Below are 21,627 nucleotides of genomic sequence, written 5' to 3' on the forward strand. Positions count from 1 at the left end.
TTTGATGGCCAAATTTAACTTTCATGACAGTCTAGGGAAAAGCACCGCTGTGCGGACAGGTGGACATCTGTACAGTTGCGCAGTCACTTTCCCAAAAAATAACTTTAGCATTTCCAGTATCCTGAGTTAATGTCAGTCGCAAGTCAACCTCCATGGAAGCAACACCTTGAGGCCTCTACTTTCCTCTTGGAGTAAGTGTTTTCTCTCAAGTTAGAAATTAAGGTCTAATTTAGATTAAACAGAAGTTAATGAAAGTCTAGCCATGCGCAGTCCTAACTTACCTCCATAATGCATTTGAAATTTTCACTTTAAACACCTTATGTGTAGAAGATTGATTGACACCATCTAAAACACCTTATGTGTAGAAGATTGACACCATCTCGATGTTTGCGGAGTCACTTGTGCAAACAAACTTCCCATTTCCTGTGCTAAATCCGCACACCAATTGTACCCATAGACGCTGGGACACTTTCTTCACAACAATCTTAAATGACGATGGTGTTTGCGCTTGTGGAAGGGGAAACATAGCGATTGTTCAGGAAGAAGAAGAGTGCGCTTTAAAACATTTAAATAATAAAACACCAGAATAAGGTTATGATTATTATGAATTGCATATATTTATTATGTATTCATGATAATTCATTTGAAAATGTTTGTTGTTGTAAAAGTAACCAGATTCCTGACACAAATTTCATTGGATTTGCTGTGGACATTAGCTACGATGTGTTGTTCGTGCTTTCCTATTCACTGTTGCCAATTGGTATGCGTTTACCCTTCAAACTTGGGATAAGACTTACACAAAACTGTGGAAATAAGTGAATTTAGCATATCTATTTATGATATATATACATAAATATTAGAAAATGTTATTATTGCATTACTATGAATAGCCATGTGTAAATGGCCATAGTCATGGTAGTGTCCACATTAAATTCGAATTGGGTTATATAGATTTGCCATTTATGCATGCTATGCACTGTCACTTTTATTCATGAATCTTACCTGTTAGATATATATATAGCTGTATTCTCCGAAGTCCGACAGAATTTCAAAACTCCTGGCACCCATTTTCTGTCAGATATTTTCTGTCGCCGGTGCAGCCAACAAGTGTTTTCTGCACCTCCGTCATTGGATTTTGGAACTCTTTTGGTCACTTGAGTATCCCGATTGATTTTTGGTTATTTGATTTGGATCGGTGGTTAGGCATACGCTAATTGTTGATTGTTTTGATTTTGGCTTGATTTTTTCTTAAACTTATGATGTCTGGATCTAGTTCGACTAGGCCAGAGTATGTTGTGTGGAAGAATGCAAGGTTAGGTTACCGAAAACTTCGGTAGACCCTCATACAGTGTGCGCAAATTGTAGGAAACATGTTTGTATGTTTGATGACCGCTGCAACGAGTGTGAAAATATGTCTGATTCTGCGTGGAAGGCTTATGAATCATAGGTACGTAAACTAGAACGTGATAGCGTAAGGAGGTCTTCCTCCAGGCGTGTAACACAAGTTACCCGTCCAGTAGAATTTATCCCTCCAAAGACCTGTGATGCCTTCGGGCCCTACAATAGTGTCTTTGGAGGGTAATACCCTATCTGTGATTCTTAAATCTTTGCGTAGCCTGGAATCATGTTTGCATTATAAAGTTTTAATAGTGTAGTGAAGTGTAGTGATAATGCCATGAGTGTTCATTCTATCACGTAAGCGTATAATTTCTCATTGACAAAACACTACCGCGTGATGGCTCTCCCTACCTCGGCGAGGCAGAATGTAGTAGGGAGGTAGCTGTCCAAGTGTCTAGAATGCTTTGGCTTTTTTCTTGAGGGACACCATCAAGGAAGCGTATTCATCCTGTCAAGACAGTGATATGAAAGTGTTGAAGGTGAATGCGCATGGAGTGAGGGCTATTTCTACGTCGGTAGCCTTCCAAAAGAACATTGCACTCAATGACATCTTGAATGCCACATTTTGGCGTAGTAATTCAGTGTTTGCCTCTCACTACCTTCGGGAGGTGAGGATTACATACGAGAAGTGCTACTCTTTGGGCCCATATGTCGCAGCAGACACTATATTTGTTTTTATTATGTTTATGTAGGTGTTTAGTTTTTTGTGGTCTTGGGTAGGCCACCTTAGGCGGACTTCCCTCCATTAGCCTTGGTTACGAAGATTAACCAGATAGGCTAGGTCAGGTGGTAATGTTTTTGCTTCGCCCTCATAGTAGGGTAAAATGTTTTTGTCACAGTGTGGTCACGCCCCCGTTGATAAGTCTCTGGAGCGCACCAGCTACATAGGTCACGTCCTTGCTGGCACCTCCAGTGAAGCATTAACAGCATTCGGTGTCTAAACAACACCTATATGATCTGTCACATTGTGGTCACGCTCCCCGTGACAGTTCATTAGAGCGCACCTGCTACACAGGTCACGTCCTTGCTGGCACCTCTAGGAATGCAGTACCCGAAATTGGAGGTCTATAATGTAGGATCTAGTTGCATTGTGGTCACGCCCCCATTGACAGATCCTCTAGAACTCAACAGCTTCACAGGTCACTACCTAGCTGGAGTCTCTAGTAAAGCAGAAGCGGACTTGGGTGACGGTACTCACGAAGTCAGCTATGCTAACAGTTAAGGAACCAAAATATCAATCATATATATGAAATTGTTTCCCAAAATTGAATCTGTCTCCCCCTTCCTCCAAAGGTGGGATTCAGCTATAGTATATATATCTGGCAGGTAAGATTCATGAACAAAATGATATTGTTATGATACAATAAAATTTGTTCATACTTACCTGGCAGATATATATAATCAAAGTGCCCACCCACCTCCCCTCAGGAGACAGTGGCACTAGAAAATCTGACAGAAAATGGGAATGGTTCCTTACGCCCGCCTCCCAGCGGCGGGAATGGGTACTACCAGCTGGCCGACCACTGCATGTGCCGGGAGTTTTGAAATTCTGTCGGACTTCGGAGAATACAGCTATATATATATTTGCCAGGTAAGTATGAACAAACTTTATTGTATCATAACAATATCATTTTTAAAAAAGTTATTTGACTTGAATTTACCTATGCGTTAACAGAAAATGCTGACATAATTTTCATAGAACATTTTCATTACGTATATTTCAGGAAAACTGCACATTATTTCCAACTTTATAAATTATTACAAGAGCTTTATAAATATGATGGCCATGTATGAAAACTAAGTCTTGTCATACTCATAGATACAGTATTTTCAAATCTAAGCAGTGATGTTGTATGTTTTTGTTGCTCATGTTTTCATGGCCATTTGGATCGTGAAATTGTGTGATATTGTTGCAGTAGTTGAGAGTAAGGGTAGGCAAGTTAACAGTAAACTTTTATCAAGTTGTACTTCACAGCATGAACTGGAATCTGTCGTTGAAACTTAGTAATAAGTTGGTTAACTGATGGTCATAGGTGTTGAGTGGAAGAATACCCTTACTCACCTGCTGTTGTCATCACTTTTTGTTCAGTCGTCATCCAGTGTTGAGGTTCTGCTGTCTTTTTTGCTGAGTTGAAACTAACTCTTGGAAAAACAAGTAGAGATGTTGTGAGGGACAGAAGAGCATGTATGAGTGATAGATGTCTCACTCTTATAATTGATCCACAGTGATTGTATGTAATGTGTATACTAGTTGGAATTAAATCTCTTTCAAGGAGAGTGCAGGGTGGTCACCCATGCAGTGGAAAAAGGTTTATGTAGTAGGATATTCACCTTAATATTTGCTTGGCCTGTTCACAGCTCATGTGTTTCTGCAAAACATAGATGATTAGCTGGTTCTGGCATCCTCAGAGGTGCTGTTGCTCTTTGGTAGAATTTGCCTACTCACAGTTTTCATGCACTGGAAGAAGTTGGATTTTGTACACAAACAGTGTGCAGATCATCCTTGGCCACCTGTCATGTTTAGAGAAGTTCGTTCTACCCAGGCAACTCCAAATGCTCCCTCTGCATTGGCATTTGAAGCAGCTGGTGAGCACCAAACAATCTTCCCTCCCAGGTTGTGCCCTTGAGCAAGTAGATCAGACTGAATAATAAGTGTTGGCAAAAGAAATGGAACCTTCTCCTGAAATGCAGTCTTTCACTAATACATTAGTCAGGTGGCAAGAGAGATTCTTTTGGGAATTTCCGTACGTGAGTGTGACTCCAGACACACTCGCTTGGTGCCGTATCCCTCAGTTATCCTGATGTCAGACCAAGTGGGAGGTTACAAGAGTCATCGCTCTCCTGCTCACAGTTTGACCATGAGCATGACATTTTCAGATGGATTTCAGTTTTCAGCCAGTTGAGAGGGATGACATCTCACATAATGAGTGAGTCTCCAACATAAAAGGCTGTGGTTCTATTTCCTCAGGAACAAATTAATTTGAAGTTATCAGTGCCTTTATTAGGTGTACAAACAGAGCTTTGTTCCGACATGGGATACAAACCTTTCAGTCCTTTTACAATAGGAAGGTAACTAGCGGCAGCTGGATGGTCGTAAGCTTTCGAACAAGGGAGTTCGGTAGTTAACTGCTTGTTCAACAGTGCGCGCGCCGCACGACTGGGAGGCGAAGAATCACTTTTGCTTTCGGCCTGCTGGTGTGTAGACGTGCTCTTCATCGCTCTCTGCCTGCTTCATCATCGTGTGCTTTCAGGAAATTTGTGTTTTCTCTTACTATTTGTGTGTGTGTAAAAGTGAACTGTAATTACTCTTTTTCATTTTTTCATATACACTGATTATTAATTCAAATGAATAATGGACCAATGATCGAAGGAATCTCCGTGCCCTTCCATTACCCGGCGACTGTGCCCCGGGGTGGAGGGGCATAAATGTGGGAAATTTAGAATTTGTTCATGACACTTACCTGCCAGATATATATATAGCTGTATTCTCTGACGTTCGACAGAATTTCAAAACTCCCGGCACACGCAGTGGTCGGCCAGGTGGTTAGTACCCATTCCCGCCGCTGGGAGGTGGGCTTCAGGAACCATTCCCATTTTCTATTCAGATTTTTCTCTGTCGCCAGTAGTGTAAACACCTGTTTGTTCATGAAACTTACCTGTCAGATATATATATAGCTGTATTCTCTGAAGTCCGACAGAATTTCAAAACTCCCGGCACACGCAGTGGGCGGCCAGGTGGTTAATACCCATTCCCGCCGCTGGGAGGCGGATATCAGGAACCATTCCCATTTTCTATTCAGATTTTTCTCTGTCGCGGTAGTGAAAACACCTGTTTCCATTACCTCTGCTTAGGATTTTGAAACTTCATTAGCCGCTTAAGTATCCTATTTATTTTTTGAATGATTGACTTGGATTTGTGGCTAGGCATACGCTATTATAAATTAATTTAAATTTTTTCATTGCATATGATGTCTGAATCTAGTTAGCCTAGTTTCAGACTTTGTTGTCTGCAACGGGTAAGGGGAGGCTACCGAAACCTTCGGTAGACACTCGCTTAGTATACATGATGTTTACATGTTTTCTTTGTTGAAAGATCAATGTAGTGTAATGTTGACTGATTCCGAAAGAAGACGTATGATTCGTATGTACGCAAATTAGAGCGTGATAGAATCAGGAGGTTTTCCTCCACAGTAAACAGAAGTTAGGATATTGAACCTACTAACCTCCAGTAGACTTTATTTTGCCTAACCCTGTGGTATGGCTTACGGGCCTAGAGGAAGTGTCTGTGAGAGGTAATGCCCTTTCTATTATGGTGGATTACATCAAGTAAGCTTGAAGAAGTGCTCGCTCTCCAATCAGTGTTGTGAGTGTAGTGATGTTGATTTTGCCCCTAGTGTTGTGGAGGGGGCGTCAGATCGGTCCTATAACGCCTCTAGGTCTAAACCTCTGTCGGACTCCCAGGACCAGGGAGGGGGCAAGTTGAAAACCAAAGGAGGGTTACAGGAACCCCCCACCGATCTGGCGTCCCTTCGGCAGGACCTGAAGACGCTTCCAAGGCTGCCAAAGATCGTGCACGTGCACGAATCATGAAAGATTGCTTCTCGTCCTCCGAGGCGTCCTCCCCGCAAGGTTGGAGCTCTCGGAAGGACTCGTGCCCTCTAAAAAGAAGCTTTAGAGAAGAGGATGCTTCACGTCCTCTCTCTCGTCAGGAGGGAGCGTCAGAGTACTGATCTGGCGTCCCTTCGGCATAACTTAAAATCGATAAGCGTGACAAAGACGCAAGATGTCGCACAGGCGGCTGTCGTCTTGGTCAAGAGATTTAAATGTCCTTAAGGCAGGACCCTCACGAGGACGCCTTTCGAGACATTCAACGCTCTATGGAGAGGAAGGAACGTCTTTACTCTTGTAGCAAGGATTGTTTTCTTGCTTTCTAAGACGCTCCCCTCCCTCCTCCCCTCATGGCGCTATGTATACGTTATGTGACGTTCGCTATACTACGAAACGGGATATTGTTCAAGCTCATAAGCTTGACGTCCGGCAAGCTGATTTGCATAGTCAAACAGCTCGCCAAGACGCCTCTTACTCGTCCCTAAGGGACGCTCTGTCAGCGGACAGAGATGACACCGGAGACTATCCTAGTTTTCGACAGAAGGGCAAAGAATTCCTCATACCCAAGAACACACAGGCGTCCTTTTAAATGCCCTTCTGCAGTGTCGATGAGCGTGACAAAGACGCAAGATGTCGCACAGGCGGCCGCCGTTTTTGTCAAGAGTGGCGAACGTCCTTAAGACTCGTCCTGATGACGATCACCGTACTTCTGCTTAGGACGCTCGCGTTTCATGAGCGGCTCTCCCCTCGCCAGGAAGCCTCTCAGGTTACTTGTGTTGACGCACGTCATTCACTATGACGCTTCCCTTGATGTTCGTCGCTCTTCTATTCCGGACGCTCTTCAAGACGCTCAAAGAATGCAATCAGGACGTTCGGCAAGCACCTCGCGAGGATGCCTTTCGGAACGCTCGGCGTTCCTTTTTTGAGCGCATTTCTGGATATGTTCATTTGCATTACTAAGACGCAAGATGTCGCACAGGCGGCCACCGTCTTTGTTAGAAGGTAACGAAGGTCTTTAAGGCCGTCTTGGAGACGATAGCCTTACGTCTTCCTATAGTGCTCTCACACTTCAGGAGCAGCGTGCGGCTCTCCAGGACGCTTCTCAGGTGGCCTTTCATGCATCAGGGCGCTCGATAAGATCCTCTCTGAGATGCCGTTCAGATCCCTTGGTGTTCTATGCACCAATACGCTCGGTAAGACGCTCGCGAGGACGTCTCTTGAAGACGCTCAACGTCCTACGCATTGAGACGTGAGGAAGCTTTTGCAGATGCTCGACGTCCTACACGAAGAGACGCTCATCAGGACGCTCTGGAAGACGCTGACGTCACAAACATTGATAAGCTTTTTGGAAGACGCTCGATGTCTTACACATCTGGACGCTCGCCAGGATGCTAGCGAGGACGCTCGCCAGGACGCTGTTTTGAAGACGGCTCGGCATCCTACACGTCATGACGCTCGTAGAGCACTTGCCAGGACGTTCTTCAGAACGATAGGCGTCCTACGCATCAAGACGTTCGGCAGGATTCCTGCAAGAACGCTCTTCAAGAGGGCGTCATCGAAGAAGAGGAAGGAGTTTGGTCTCGTCAAGATGTCTACTTCGCTTTCTACGAAGGGAGCGTTCAATAGAATCCATGACTTGATGAATTCCAGGAATACTGTAAGCAGATTTCGGTGTCATAAAACGCCTCGTCTGCTTTCGGGATTGCGCTGCCGAAGGGGAACATTAAGGTCCTTCCTGTCGTAAGCCCAGTCTCTAATCAGGAATCCTGCCCCTTCCTCGATTTCTGCGGGAATTGGGAAGACTATATGCTCGAATTCCTGGATTACTTTCCGTCATGCAAATGGGTTAGTTCTCATTGACAAAGTTCTTAATAACATTTTATCGCATAAGCGGATAAGTAACAAAATTCGAAAGAGCTCTCATTCATTAGTCAGAGGCTCATCCAGGAAAAAGACTTATAGACTACGTCCATGAAGTCTTATGTCCAATATCATAAGAAGCTTGAACTTTCCTTTTCGATCTTCGGTTCTCACTTGAGGATTTCCATTTGAATAATATTAATTCCTTCTCTTGGCAAAGAGAACGAAGACAGTCGATTTCCATTCTCTCTCTTCCTCGTCGAGGAAAGAATGTAGTAGAGAATTTGATGTTCAAGTGACTACAATACTTACGTATTTTATCTTTGCGTCATATTACTAATGTAAAGTTCAAGTCATATACGCATATCGTAGTTACCTCTACAGATGGCAACCGTAAGGACTGTTATTTTAAGTGTATTTAATCGGTCCTTCCTGCAAACTTCCAGGAGTTTCCGGTGTAAGGACAATGCTTAAAGGTATTGTTACAACAACACCAACTCAGCTTCTGCATCTAGCGAATTGTTTCGCTTAAATATGCCTGCTTGAGAATTTCCTTCTGATCGATAATAGTAACAAACCTATTCCTTCGTAGAAGAGAGTAGCTGGTAACTCAGGCAGAATAGTGCGAGACGAGAGGTTGCTGTCATTGTGGATGACGCAGTATATTTAATCGGTACTCCCGGCAACTTTCCAGGAGTTTCCGATTTAACATTTGGTTAATTAAGCGTAATGTTACGACAACACAAAATCAGCTTCTGTATTTAGCGAATTCTGTTTCGCTTAAATATGCCAACTTGAGAGTTTCTGTTCAAATAATGGAAAATCTATTCCTTAGATGAATAGAATAGCTGGCAACTCGGCATAAGACTGCGAGAAGGTGAACATAAGCTGCTGCCTGTAACTGTCACAGTGTCACCAACTCAGTATCAGGTAGCTCGTTGTTATGCTCGGTCGTTTACGTCTCTCTCCCGCGGGATTGATTGACGAACCGTATCTCTGCCCTACAATCATGACTTTCGCCTCGGGTTGAGGGGATTTCTGGTAATCATGAATAAACACGACTTCCTTTTGCTAAGAAATTTTCAATAGAGATATCTCTTAGACATGTTCGGCGCTGCTTACCGCACTGTAACAGAATTCTGTACGAGTCTACCGCGGCATAGCACTATAATAATGCTCTCCTGCTTATGCAAAGCACAGCCTAATTAGGGAAGGAAGCATGCTTAGTGAGGGAATGGATGAGTCTGCTGGGGACCATTTCCTCGCTGGAGAAGCTTGTTTCCCTGAATAGACTGCAATTCAGACCTCTACAGTTTTTCCTACAGGAGAACTGAAATAACATCAAAGATCTAGAGATAATTCTAAACATCTCTCAATGGGTTAAGGATCACCTCAGGTGATACTGAGAGGGTGCCAGGCATCCGGACAGAGGTACAGAGGTCCTGGCACATAATCTAAAAGAATTGGAAGCAATTTGGTTGGCTCTTCAGTTCCTCGAAGAGTGAGTTTTTGGTCGAGTGGTCCAAATCATCTCAGATAATTCCGCAGCTCTGTCATATCCCAAGAAGAGAGAGATGGTTATCAGCATAGGCACGGAACGTAACGATCCTTAAGAGGTTCGTTACACAATTGCATGTCCGTGCGGATCTTCTTGATCGACGGCAGCAACTACTGACGTTTGAGTAATCCTCGCTTAGAAGTATGTCGAGAGTTGTGGAGACTTTGGGGACGTCCTTTCGTAGATTTCTTTGCAATATTGAAGACGAAGAAGCTTCCTCTACGTTGCGCCCTTATTCTCGATCCGAGAGCGGTAGCAATAGACACCATCCTATAGTATGGAATGGGGATAGTTGGTTAGCCCTTTTCCCCTATTCAAAAGCTTAGGAAATATAATAAGATAATCGCTGGCGTCAGAGGGAGCGAGAAAGACGCTGATCGCCCCTGTTGGCTTTCGAGAGGCTGATCGCCCCATGTTGGCTTTCGAGAGGCTGGATTCACAGAGGTCACGTCCTTCAGAGAGCACTTTCCAAGGACCCTTCACGAGAGAATCGGTCTACTCTAACAGCCTCACTTCGAGAGGTACCCAAAATCTCTCCGCTCTGAGTCTGAATGCGTTCAGACTGTCAAGAAGCGAGAGGATCTTCAAGATTAATTGCAAGTCTCATTGCCAAAGCAAAGCAGTGTTGCATATTTTGCAGTACCAATCGGAGATAGGGCAGGAAGAATGACTGTTCCTCCACCTCTGACATCTGTGAATTACTTTACCGCCTTCCCTTTCCGTCTGAAGTATGGGATAAGCTAGCAGTCCCAACGATTGTAGAATACGGAAATATGTTGTTGACGGCCTCTAGGCTCAGAGATTCGGATCTGTCAAACAACAAAGCCCTTCACGATCTTTGAGGTCTGTGGAAATCTTGAAATTGTCTGGATCGAAGCTTCCGGCATGGAACTTAACGTAGTCTGAAGTTCCTGATGTCAAAGCATTTCGAACCTCTCCTTTCTGTAAACTTAATATATGTGACCAGAAAGGCTAATTTTCTAACCACTCTAGCTACAGCAAAGAGGGTTAGTGAGGTTTTAGCCATCATCAGAGGTTTTGGCTTTAGAGGACATAATTCGGTGCGTCCTCTAAGCCTTCCGTTCTTACTAAGAACGAAAACCCGTCTAACCCTTGGCCCAGAGGCCTGGAGATCAAGGGGATGGTACAAATTATTGGGCAAGAGCCACAGAGAGTCCTGTGCCCTGTCGGGGCTCTCAAGTTTTATCTTGATAAAACTAAAGAAAGTTGAGGTCATTCGGACAATCTTCAGTGTTCCGTAAAAAGACCAGACTTGCCCATGTCGAAGAACGCCCTGGCGTTATGGTTAAGGAGTTCTTTTAAAGAGGCTCATTCACTATGTTTGAACAAAGATTTGAAAGCATTTAAATTGAATGCTTATGAGGTGAGGGCACGGCATCGGAAGCATTTCAACAGAGCATGACACTCAGTAATATCCTGAGTGCCACGTTTGAGCGAAGCAACTCTGTGTTCGCTTCACACTCCCGACGGGATGTGAAGACGACATATGAGATCTGCGAGTCGCTAGGACCATACATATCTGTGGAAATATTATTGGGGGCAGGAAGCAGCACGAATCCTATCCTATAGAAAAGGGATAGGTGTGCTTTTAACTTTGAAGGGTTGGCCGCTTGAGGCGCTTTCCCTTTCTTTAGCCTAGAAGTTATGGGACTAACTTCGATAGGTTAGGTCAGGTGGTGGTTTTAGCTTCGTTGCCCTCACAGTATGGTCATTATGGTCTAGTCACATTGTGGTCACGCTCCCGTTGACAGATCATCTTGAGCGCACCAACTACACAGGTCACTACCTGGTTGGCAACTCTAGTAAAGCAAAAGCAGGCTTCGGTGACAGTAATCAAGAAGTCAGCTATGCTAACAGGTAAGGAACCAAGATGTCAATCATCTGCACTTGAGTTGTTTCCAAAATCCTTCTATTCTGTCCCTTCCCACCGCCAATGGTGGGATTCAGCTATATATATTTGTTCCGATACGTAATACAAACCCTCGGTCCTTTAACAATAGGAAGGTAACTAGCGGCAGCTGGGACGGTCGTAAGCTTCGAACAAGGGGAGAACGGTAGTTAACTGCTTGTCCGATCGTGCGCGCGCCCGCGCGCCCAAGAGGTGAAGAATCACTTTTGCTTTCGGCCGCGGGTGTGAAGGACGTGTTCGTCATCGCTCTCTGCCCGCTTCATCGTCGTATGCTTTGTTTATATTGTGTTTTCTACTAATGGTTTGGTTTGACTTGAAAATGAAACTGTAAGTACACTGTTTTCATTTTCATTACTTAATTATGAATCAACATGGAGCTATCGCCGTAGAGACGGCGATTTCCGCTCTTTTCATGAATTGAACCCTTGAATTATGTCTCGGTGCCGAGGGCGGGCGCACTCGCGCCGAGTCATGTATTTTGGGCGAAAGTGTGTAATTGAAAGATGTAAGTACTCTTTTTCATTATATTTTTGCCCTGTGCGTTCGTTGCCGAGAGCTTGATTGCGCTCGGCAAGAGCCTCTTATTTTGTATGAATAGAATGCAATGAAAGTGGATTCGCAATGCAGTTTTCTTTTCATTTTCATTTATTAATTGCATCAAATTTAATTTTGGATCAATTTCCGCTCTTACCCGGGAATTAATCCTTACGATTTATTGCTGTGAAAGTGAAAATAGCAAGTGCAGTATTGTTCATTTTCATATATATTTATGATAGCATCAGATTATTATGGATCAAGTTTCCGCTCTTACCGGGAATTGATTTTTTCCCTCTTTAAGTTCTATGAAGTGAATCGCAAGTGCAGTATTCTGTTTCATTTTCATATTACTTTTCACTGCTGTGCGGGGTAGGGGAAGCGAAGGTCTGCCAGGAAGTCGTCGGAAAGCTCTCCCGCGACTCCCTTGGTATCCGATTCTTCGTCTTCTTTCCTGCCCCCCCGCTCAGCTTCCTCGTATTTTTTGTTTTGTTTTTGGGGTCTTCCTTCCGTTCGGGGTGGGGCATGTCTCCCCCCCCGTGCGTGAGGGAACCCCTCTTACTAATCTGTCTGTGCTACGCCCCAGGTGCTACAGCCGTGGGAGACGACCTTGGACAGGTATGGACCACTGCGGCTGCAGGGCGTGCCTAGCATCCACGATCTGCTGCAGAGTCTAGCGAGGTCTGGGGCGGTGACCTTGGAGTGGTCTCCACTACAACCTTCACGGCCGATTATGCTGCTTCCCCCCGCTGGTCTACACTCCCCATGCTGTGTCGGTGACGCGTCTGCCCGCTTCTAGGGCCGGTCGCCGCCGTACCGAGGAGGGGGTATGCCGCCGCCGCCTGTGTTTTCTTCGTGTTGCCTGCCCCAGACTTCCGCTGTTCCAGCAGCTCGCCCCTGGACCGGCCGACCAGTACCACGCTGGCTGCCGATGATTCTACGAGGCGATGGCTGGGCCTGCCGTACTGTCGCTGATGTGGTTCCCGCTACTGGCTTGGCTGTCCCTTCTGTGTTTACCGCTGCCGCTGTTCCTGCCGCTCCTGAGCTGGTTGCTGTTCCTGTCGCTCCTGGTTCCTGCGCCTGTCCATGCTGGTCCTGCCCATGGTGTGTCTTCCCCAGTCCCAGGTCCTTCCGGACAGGTGCCAGTCGGGCCGTGTTGCTTCGGCAATAGGCCCGACTCCGGCCTGGATGGAGGACCTGACGACTGTCCTGCGTGAGCTGACGAAGAAGAGGAAGGTGTCATCTTTGTCTTCGTCTGTTGCTGCCTCTTCCCCTTCGACTTCTAAGGCCCATAAGCCGAAGAAGAAGAAGGCTGCCTCCCCCCCTAAGAAGTCTCCTTCGGGAACTTCTAAGGGCCCGTCCCACCTCGGTGGGACGGGGGGTCCTTCTGCTGGTCCTCCTGCTACCTTAGGGAGCGGGGCCCGTCTCCCCTTCCGTAAGGAAGAGATAGACTGGGGACCAGAGAGTATCGGTTAGCTCTGGTACTTCCTCGCCTGGTGCTAGCGGCGATGCCGCTACGCCAGGTTCCGGCTCGGTCTCTCGTTCGCGGGAGATCCCGAGTGTACGCTCTCCCTCGGGAGACCGTGCAGCCAAAGTTTCGGCGCCAGAGTTCGCTCGGCGCCAAGACCACGGCACGGAGCAGAAGGCTGGCGAGAACCGCTCAGGTGACTCTCGCCAGGCCAGCGGCCGCTCTCGCACCCCGCGACCAGCTGGTAACCGGGTTTTGTTATTCCCCCTAAGAAGACTCCTTCGGGAACTTCGAAGGGCTCGTCACATTCCGGTGTGACGGGGGTTCTTCTGCTGGTCCTCCTGTTCCTTCGGGAACGGGGCCCGTCTCCCCTTCTGAGAAGAAGAAGACGGGGACCAAGGGTGTGCTGGCTACCGCTGGTACACCCTCGCCTGGTCTTGGCAGCTCTGCTGCTAAGCCAGGTACCGGCTCGGTTTCTCGTCCGCGAGAAGTTCCGAGTGTACGATCTCCTTCGGGTGACCGTGCAGCCAAAGTTAAGACGCCTGAGTTCGCTCAGCGTCATGACCGAGGCACGGAGCAGAAGACTGTCGAGAGCCGCTCAGGTGACTCGCCAGGCCAGTGGCCGCTCTCGCAGCGACCAGCCGGTACCTCTGGTGGACGTGACGGTCTCTGACCGGCCACCCGGGTTGAGGCTGGGAAGAGGTCCCCCAGGTCCCCTCGACCGACGGTAACAGCCTCCCGGCTGGTACCCCGAGCGGTTTTGGACGTGCCGCGAGGACGCTCACCGGTCTCACGGCGAAAGCGAGCTCTGCAGGTCACCTGACCGCCGCTCCCACAGGGACCGGGCGGATACGGTGGTGGACCAGGAGCAGCTCGTCTGACGCACGGGACCGGGGTCGACGTGCTCAGTCGAGCCGCTCGCCACAGGTGAGCGGCACGGCCAGGCCTGCAGATCGATCCCCACCGCGGGTTGGTGATCGGCTGCAGCCCCCCACGTACGCTGGTCCTGCCAGCGAGCAGGGGGGGAGCGTCAGGTCTGCTCTCCACTACCTTCAACTTCCTCGGGCTACACCGGGAAAGAGCGAGGTAGCTAGGAGTGATCGTGAGAGGTGCGCGCTCACGATCCCGTCACGACGCCGCACGTGCCACGTATGGTCTTAGGACCAACCAGGACGTACGCGCAAGTGATTGGAGGCGACCGTCAGGGGGAGAGGGGGTAGCGTCAGTTCTGTCTCTCCGATACCTTCAACTTCCTCGGCATACGCCAGGAAGAGCGAGGTATATAGGAGTGATCGTGAGAGATGCGCCGCTCACGATCCCGTCACGACGCCGCACGTGCCAGGTTGGTCTTAGGACCAACCAGGACGTACGCGCAAGTGATTGGAGGCAACCGTCAGGGATCTGTTGCTGGTCCTTCTTCTGAAGGAGGAGGGTCCTGGGAGCTGCTCTTGTTGGAGGGACTGGACGGTCCTACTCCTCAAGACGCTGTAACTTCCGAGATTCAGAGTAACTTTACCCAGGTTATTGCACTGATTCGTCAGCACAACGACCGGGGGGAAGGATCGCCGCTCCCACCAGCAGAGCCCATGTCTCTGCTCGAGTCGTTTTGGGGCCCGAGAGGGAACCCAAACCGACGGTGGGTATGCCGCGATCGGAGCTTGCCGATTCTGTCTTGAACCAGAGTCTCTCGTCTCCGGACAAGAAGGCTCTCTCAGTTCTGGCCGGTCGATCAAGTTACTTCCACCTCCTCTACTGCGACAGCGGCGTTTCTACGTGTCTTCGGACACCGTATTTAAATACTCCTTCGGTCCTCCTGAGAGGTTTCGACCTCGACAAGGACTGGAATGAGTCGGAGGACGGTATCGGCTCTCTCCTGTCAGGTGTCGATCAGCCCCACCCAGACGACGTTCACAGTGGCGGCAGACCCTTACCTACAGTGAGAGTTCGTAACCCTCCTCGTGAAAAACGTTTTCTCCTGACGATACGTTTTCCCAGACTCTGAGAGGCCATCGCCGCAAGGCGATGGCTGCTCCTACTCTTCTCCAACTGCTAGTTCCACTGGGAAGGCGAGCGAGTATCCATTTCCTCCCCCATTCCCTCTCTCCTTACGGCTACGAGGGAAAGGGGAAGGATCCTACAGAGATTTCTCTGTAGGATCCCACGTTGGGGACTGCGCTACCAGGGGGGACCTTCGGGTCCTACCTGACGTAAGCCCCGGTCGTTGAGGAGGGATCCTGCCCCATTCTCGATTTCTACGGGAATCGAGAGGACCACCAGCCGATATCGTTTGACGAATTCGGTGGGGGTTTCGCAGACTGCTTAGAATTCCTACGGAAATTTCTAGCGCAGTCAGAGTGTTAGAGTTTCTTACGATCTCCAAACACATAGGCGAGACCACGGTCCAAAGTGAGCGAGACGAGAATCCCCGATATGTTACACGATAATCGGAAACCTCGCCTGTGCTCGAATTCCTGGAATTTCTAGCATTAGGAGAAGACTGCTGCTGAAAGAAGAACACTCTCACAGTAGGCGACCAACCTGGAATAGAGAAGAACGGACGGGAATATCCAGTTTGGCTGGAACTATCGTCTTAGTATTCTGTTCGCCATTGAAGCTTTCCTTCGAGGAAGACTTCTCCTTCACTCTCTTTAATAGAGAACGAAGGTGGTCGATCTCCTATCCTTATTTTGTTTTCTTGAAGGAAAGAATTTAGGATGGAGATCGTTGTTCAGAATCCTACAAATATACTACGTATATTAACCTCGCGACATGATTCTGCTAAGCAGTTGAATGGTCCGAGGGGTAGGCGCATTTCCTGGTTATTCTACGGATTGCGACTTAGACGAAAAGTATTCTAATTGAACTGCAACCCGGGTTGCCTGCAACCTCCCAGGAGTTTCCAGTTTCAATTTTATATACTTATGGTGTTGTCACAACAACACCATTTAAGCTTTTATATTACCGAAATTCGTTTCGCTTAAATATAATTGCTCGAGCATATCTTTTTTATGCTCGGTGGTTCTAGCCGAACGCATTCCTTCGTGGAAAGGATTACTTGGCAACTCAGGATGACGAGTCAGCGACAGCTACTGCGTATTGAAATTGCCCGAGGCATTTCAGTATCAGCTGCCGCTTTGAGATAGACGGTTGTTTATGTCTTTCTCACCTGCTTTGATTGAATAACAACCGTATCTCTGCCCAACAATCACGGACTTAAGTCTCTGATTAACGGGATTCTCGCATACATGAATGACCATCTACTGCTGTGAAACGCTAGTATTCATCGTCTTCGGTATTGCGAGAATTTTAAACAGAGATATCTATTCGACTCTCATCTTTCTGTTTACCGCACGGTAAACAGAATTCTGTAATAGTCTCTTGCTGCATCGTATCCCGATAATGCGAATGATTTTTGCGGAATCTGAGTTTGTCCTCAAAATATCTTGTATTCGGAGGTGTACAATTGTTCATTGTTCACCCCGGATTAGCAGATGTATTGAAAGACATCGCCTACTCCCACACCTGCCAGCTCTACTTCCAAACGTTCAGCCCATGAGAAGCAGTTCTTCAAGCGGCTCTCCCCTGTGTTTCATTACTGAAGAACGCCCCGCTTTCATTGCACAACGGACAGCAATGAAATGGCGGTTAGCGTTTTCAGTCATTTGTAAGCACAGGTTTAGAATCTTGAGATTCCTTCTCTCGATTCAGCTGGAAGACGTAGGTTGCATTCATTGCCTACCTTCGTCTTCAACGTCACATAGTGTTGTTTCTCCTTAAGCTGAGATTCAACGTCTATGAGATTTTCTTGCCATCAGGGACCTCGGTCTTTTGAAGGCAATTGACTTTCGCCTTTTGAGCTTATGCATTAAGAGAATCATCGCCGCGCCGTCCGGCATCGGTGACTAACAAATATTTTATTTGTTGGTCTCTCAGCATAACTCTTTAAAGGGCGAAGGTCACGTGACTTACCCGGATGCTTGGACAACTTGCCTCTACTGATTCCGAACCAGTCAGTCGGCAGCTGTCAGAGCGCCCGAGTCAGTTACGAACTATGCTGTGGGCTTAGTTCGGTTGTTCCAGAGCAATCATTACTTCGTCTTAATAGCTTGTCAGTATGAGTACTGTACATAACCAAAGTCGAGAAGAGGGATAGGTCATACGACTATTCCCTTCTTTTCGTCTTAGGTAACTGCATGACTTCTCTTGAGAAGTCAAGCACAAAGGGATGGGGATTTGTGACGCTCGATTTCGTACCGATCTTCGTAGCGAAGACTCAGAACCCTTCGGTAACTGACGATTGGTTCGAGTCCTTCACAATACCCTCCCTAATGGACTTCACCGCCTCCGATACGAAGGCTATGCTGCTTTGTCCTGTGAAGGTGCGACGGAGCTGTCTGAAGAAACTCGGTGACACCCAGGATGAGTGTGGACGCCTCTTCATCATTCTCTCGCGTTCCGCAAGAACTTCTCCGTGGCGCAGGTAATGAAGGCAGGCGCCTGGTCCAACCGGACCGCATGCACCTCCTTCTACCTTCAGGATATTGCCCACAGTTCCTTGGATCTTTTTTCCTTGGGAACCGTGGTGGTTGCTCAACACGTTGTGTAGTTAACAGACCCTCGCAGGCTGAACAGCATCGAGTCCTGGTGTGACCGTAAGAATGGATGAGGAATGAGAGTGTGACTGGCTCCTCTTCCCATCTTTTTCTTCCCTCTACCTTTGGGTAGAGGGACACGGTCGTCACCCTGCTGGGTAAGGACGAGATGCAGGTGAGCTACTCAATAGAGCACCATCCTATCCCTTTCAGTAGGGATAGGAGTAAATATCCACTTCCACTTCCTCCAACAAGGGGAGGAAGTGGATGCCAAATTGAGACAAACCCATCATTTTATGATTGTCTCTTGCAAACAGGAACAAGTTCTTGCTTGCTGGTACGAAGAGATACGCTTGCCTCTCTCTTAGTACTTGGCCCAGAGGTCTGACCATTGATCCTGCGGTGCACACCCCGATCAATCGGACAGAGGTTTGGATCCCTCCCTTGCTCTTACGACCAGGGAGGCACTCCAGGGTTGGACGAACACCAGTCTGTTCACCAAAAAGACTCAGATTCCTCCCACCAAGAAGTGAGTCTTCCTATTGTTAAAGGACCGAGGGTTTGTATTACGTATCGGAACAAATGACAATTTGTCGAAAATTGCATTTTTCCTAACTATACAAACCTGAGGTCCTTTACATATAGTCCCACCTCATGCCACCCCTCACTCTGCAACTTTTTGCATGGGCCTAAAGCAAAAGTGATTCTTCACCTCTCGGGCGCGCGGGCGCGCGCACGATCGGACAAGCAGTTAACTACCGTTCTCCCCTTGTTCGAAGCTTACGACCGTCCCAGCTGCCGCTAGTTACCTTCCTATTGTTAAAGGACCTCAGGTTTGTATAGTTAGGAAAAATGCAATTTTCGACAAATTGTCATATCTGATAGGTAAGTGTCATGAACAAAATGTTATTGTCATGATACAATAAAGTTTGTTCATACTTACCTGGCAGATATATATAATTAAAGTACCCACCCACCTCCCCTCAGGGGACAGTGGTATGAAAAATCTGAATAGAAAATGGGAATGGTTCCTGATATCCGCCTCCCAGCGGCGGGAATGGGTACTAACCACCTGGCCGCCCACTGCGTGTGCCGGGAGTTTTGAAATTCTGTCGGACTTCGGAGAATACAGCTATATATATATCTGCCAGGTAAGTATGAACAAACTTTATTGTATCATGACAATAACATTTTCCATTACCTCCGCTCAGGATTTTGAAAACTTCTTTGGTCACTTAAGTATTCTGATTGTCTTTTGGTTTTTGAACTTGGCTTTGTGACTTGGCATACCCTATTGTGGTTTGGATTTGAATTTGGCTTGGCTTGTTCTTGAATCGTGATGTCTGGATCTAGTTCTACTAGTTTCAGGGTGTGCGGTGTGAAAGAGTGTAAGGTTAGGCTACCGAAAGCCTCGGTAGACCCTCACACGGTTTGCACGAATTGTAGAGGGCATGTTTGCTTATTGGATGATAGGTGTAAAGAATGTGAGGTTCTGACGAATATTGAATGGAAGGCGTATGTATCTTATGTACGTAAGCTTGAACGTGACAGAATCAGGAGGTCTTCCTCCAGGAGTGCTTCTGTCAAGAGTCGCGGTGATAAAACACCGCAGTCTAACATAAATGTAGAGTCTGTTGCGCCTAATCCTGTTATTTTGCCTTCGGGCAATGAAGTGATTGCTGAAGGTAACGCCCTTACTACAATTATGGAGTCGATTCGGAACCTTGAATCAAAAGTGCTCGCGCTACAATCTAATGTGCAAAAGTGCAGTGATAGTGATAGTGTTGTGGAGGGGGCGTCAAACCGGTCCTATAGCGCCTCCAGGCTGAGATCTCTGTCGGACTCCTAGGACATAGGGAATGGACATGTCGTAAGCCGGAGGAGGGTTACGGGAACTAAACACCAGTCTGGCGTCCCTTCGGCAGAACCTGAAGACGATTCCCAGGCTGCCAAAGATCGTACGCGGGCTCGAATCTTGAAAGAGTGTTTCTCTTCCTCCGAGACATCTTCTCCTCAACGAGGGTAGGTCTCTCGGAGGGCCTCTCAAGACGAGAGCGGTAAGGACGTAAGATGTCGCACAGGCGGCCACCGTCTTTCCCGCCCTCTTAAGAGAGGATTTAGAGAAGAGGACGCTTCATCAGAAGATCGGAAACGACGTCCTACGCGATTCCGTTTAGTTCTTCTCCGGAAGACTTTGAAGACAGTATCCCGCAGAAGAGGATTAGGACTTCTTGTGAAAAGGAGGTAGTTATAATCTCCAATCTACCTGATTTTAGTCCTGAGGGAAAGAAGAGGGCGTCCCCTTGCCCATCTTCTTCTCACTGGATAAGTCCTTTGCATGAATCTTCCCCGTCTAAAGAGACCCTACTAGCGATGCATCAACAATTGTCTGCATTTTTCGCTGAAAGGGAGTCAAGATCACAATCCAGGCGTTCTCCTTCTTCCTCTCCTCGTTCTTCTCCCTCTCCTGTTTCGTCGCCTTCTAGACCTCGATGACTCATTCAGGAGCGCGTAAGTGCTCCTTTTGATAGAGTCTCTAGAAGTGTCGGCGAAAGCGACAAAGACGCTAGTTGTCGCACAGGCGGCCGTCGTCTTTGTCAGGAGTTGGAGAACGCTCAGAGGACTCGCTTCGGCGGTGTTTGATCGGAGGAAGATTTTGATAATCAAGAACATACGGAGAGTCTCCAGCGCCATAGAACCTTCAAAGAAACTTCTGTTAAGGTCTCTCCTCGGCGGGACACTCCTCCAAAAGGAATTAAGCGTCGAGACACTCGGCAAGAATCCCGTAAAGACGCCTCTCAGCACGCTCGTCCTGCGGTCTTTCAAGAAACCGCTCAGAACGTAAGATTTAGGTATCGAGAAGCGTCTAAGGACAACGTTGATGGCGCGCTTCAGTCTACGTATCATGACGCTCCTCAAGAAGTGCGCAAAGGTATAGTTAGAGAAACTCGACGTCCTACTCGTCATGAAACTTTTCAGGACGCTCGTGAGGATGCTTCGCTGGATGCTCGATATCACAAGCATCGGGTTACTCAACAAGAAACTCACGATGCAGGTTCTGAAGACGCTAAACATCCTAGACGTCATGACGCTATACGGCATGATTTTAAGAAGACTTTACTAAGCGCTCGACGTCCTTTACGTCAGGACGCTCGCCAGGAGGCGGATGAGGACGCTCTTGAGTATGCGTTTGAGGACGCTAAGCGTCCTAAACATCAGGACGCTCTCAGAAATACGAGGCAGGACGTTCTTCAGACGAGTGATCGATCTTTGTTCAAGAACTTAGACAAAAGCCTCATTTGGACTCTCGTCAAAGAGGGAGTTCTCCAGGATGCACCGCATGACGTTCCTTTACAGGAACTTGATAGAAATTCGACGCTTATAGGAGAACATACACTAATCTCCTCTTCGAAGGTTCCTCCGGGAAATAAGAGTTTAATCTCTCCTCGCACGAAGCAGGGCACCTCTGCGGTTCCCTTGGAAGAAGAAGATTCAACTGACCCTGGTCCTGAGGATGAGGAAGAGCCTGCAGCTTCATCATTTTCAGACTATAAAACCCTAACTCGACTTTTGAAGGACTTGTTTCCTAATAAGTTTCAAGCTCCAGTTCCTCTCTCTCCGCCTTCTCAACTATCTTCATCGAAGGCAAGGAAGACGCCAGGATTTGTGAAGATGGCCA

General features: G+C 47.4%; 1 protein-coding gene across 3 annotated transcripts in view; it reads left to right on the forward strand.

Annotated features, from left to right (window-relative positions):
- LOC135198661 (histone-lysine N-methyltransferase SETD1-like) overlaps positions 1-21,627 on the forward strand; it is a 184,947-nt gene that overhangs the window by 1,044 nt on the left and 162,276 nt on the right. The window lies entirely within an intron of this gene.

This window comes from Macrobrachium nipponense, chromosome 22, assembly GCF_015104395.2.
Source record: "Macrobrachium nipponense isolate FS-2020 chromosome 22, ASM1510439v2, whole genome shotgun sequence".
Taxonomy (NCBI): Eukaryota; Metazoa; Arthropoda; class Malacostraca; order Decapoda; family Palaemonidae; genus Macrobrachium; species Macrobrachium nipponense.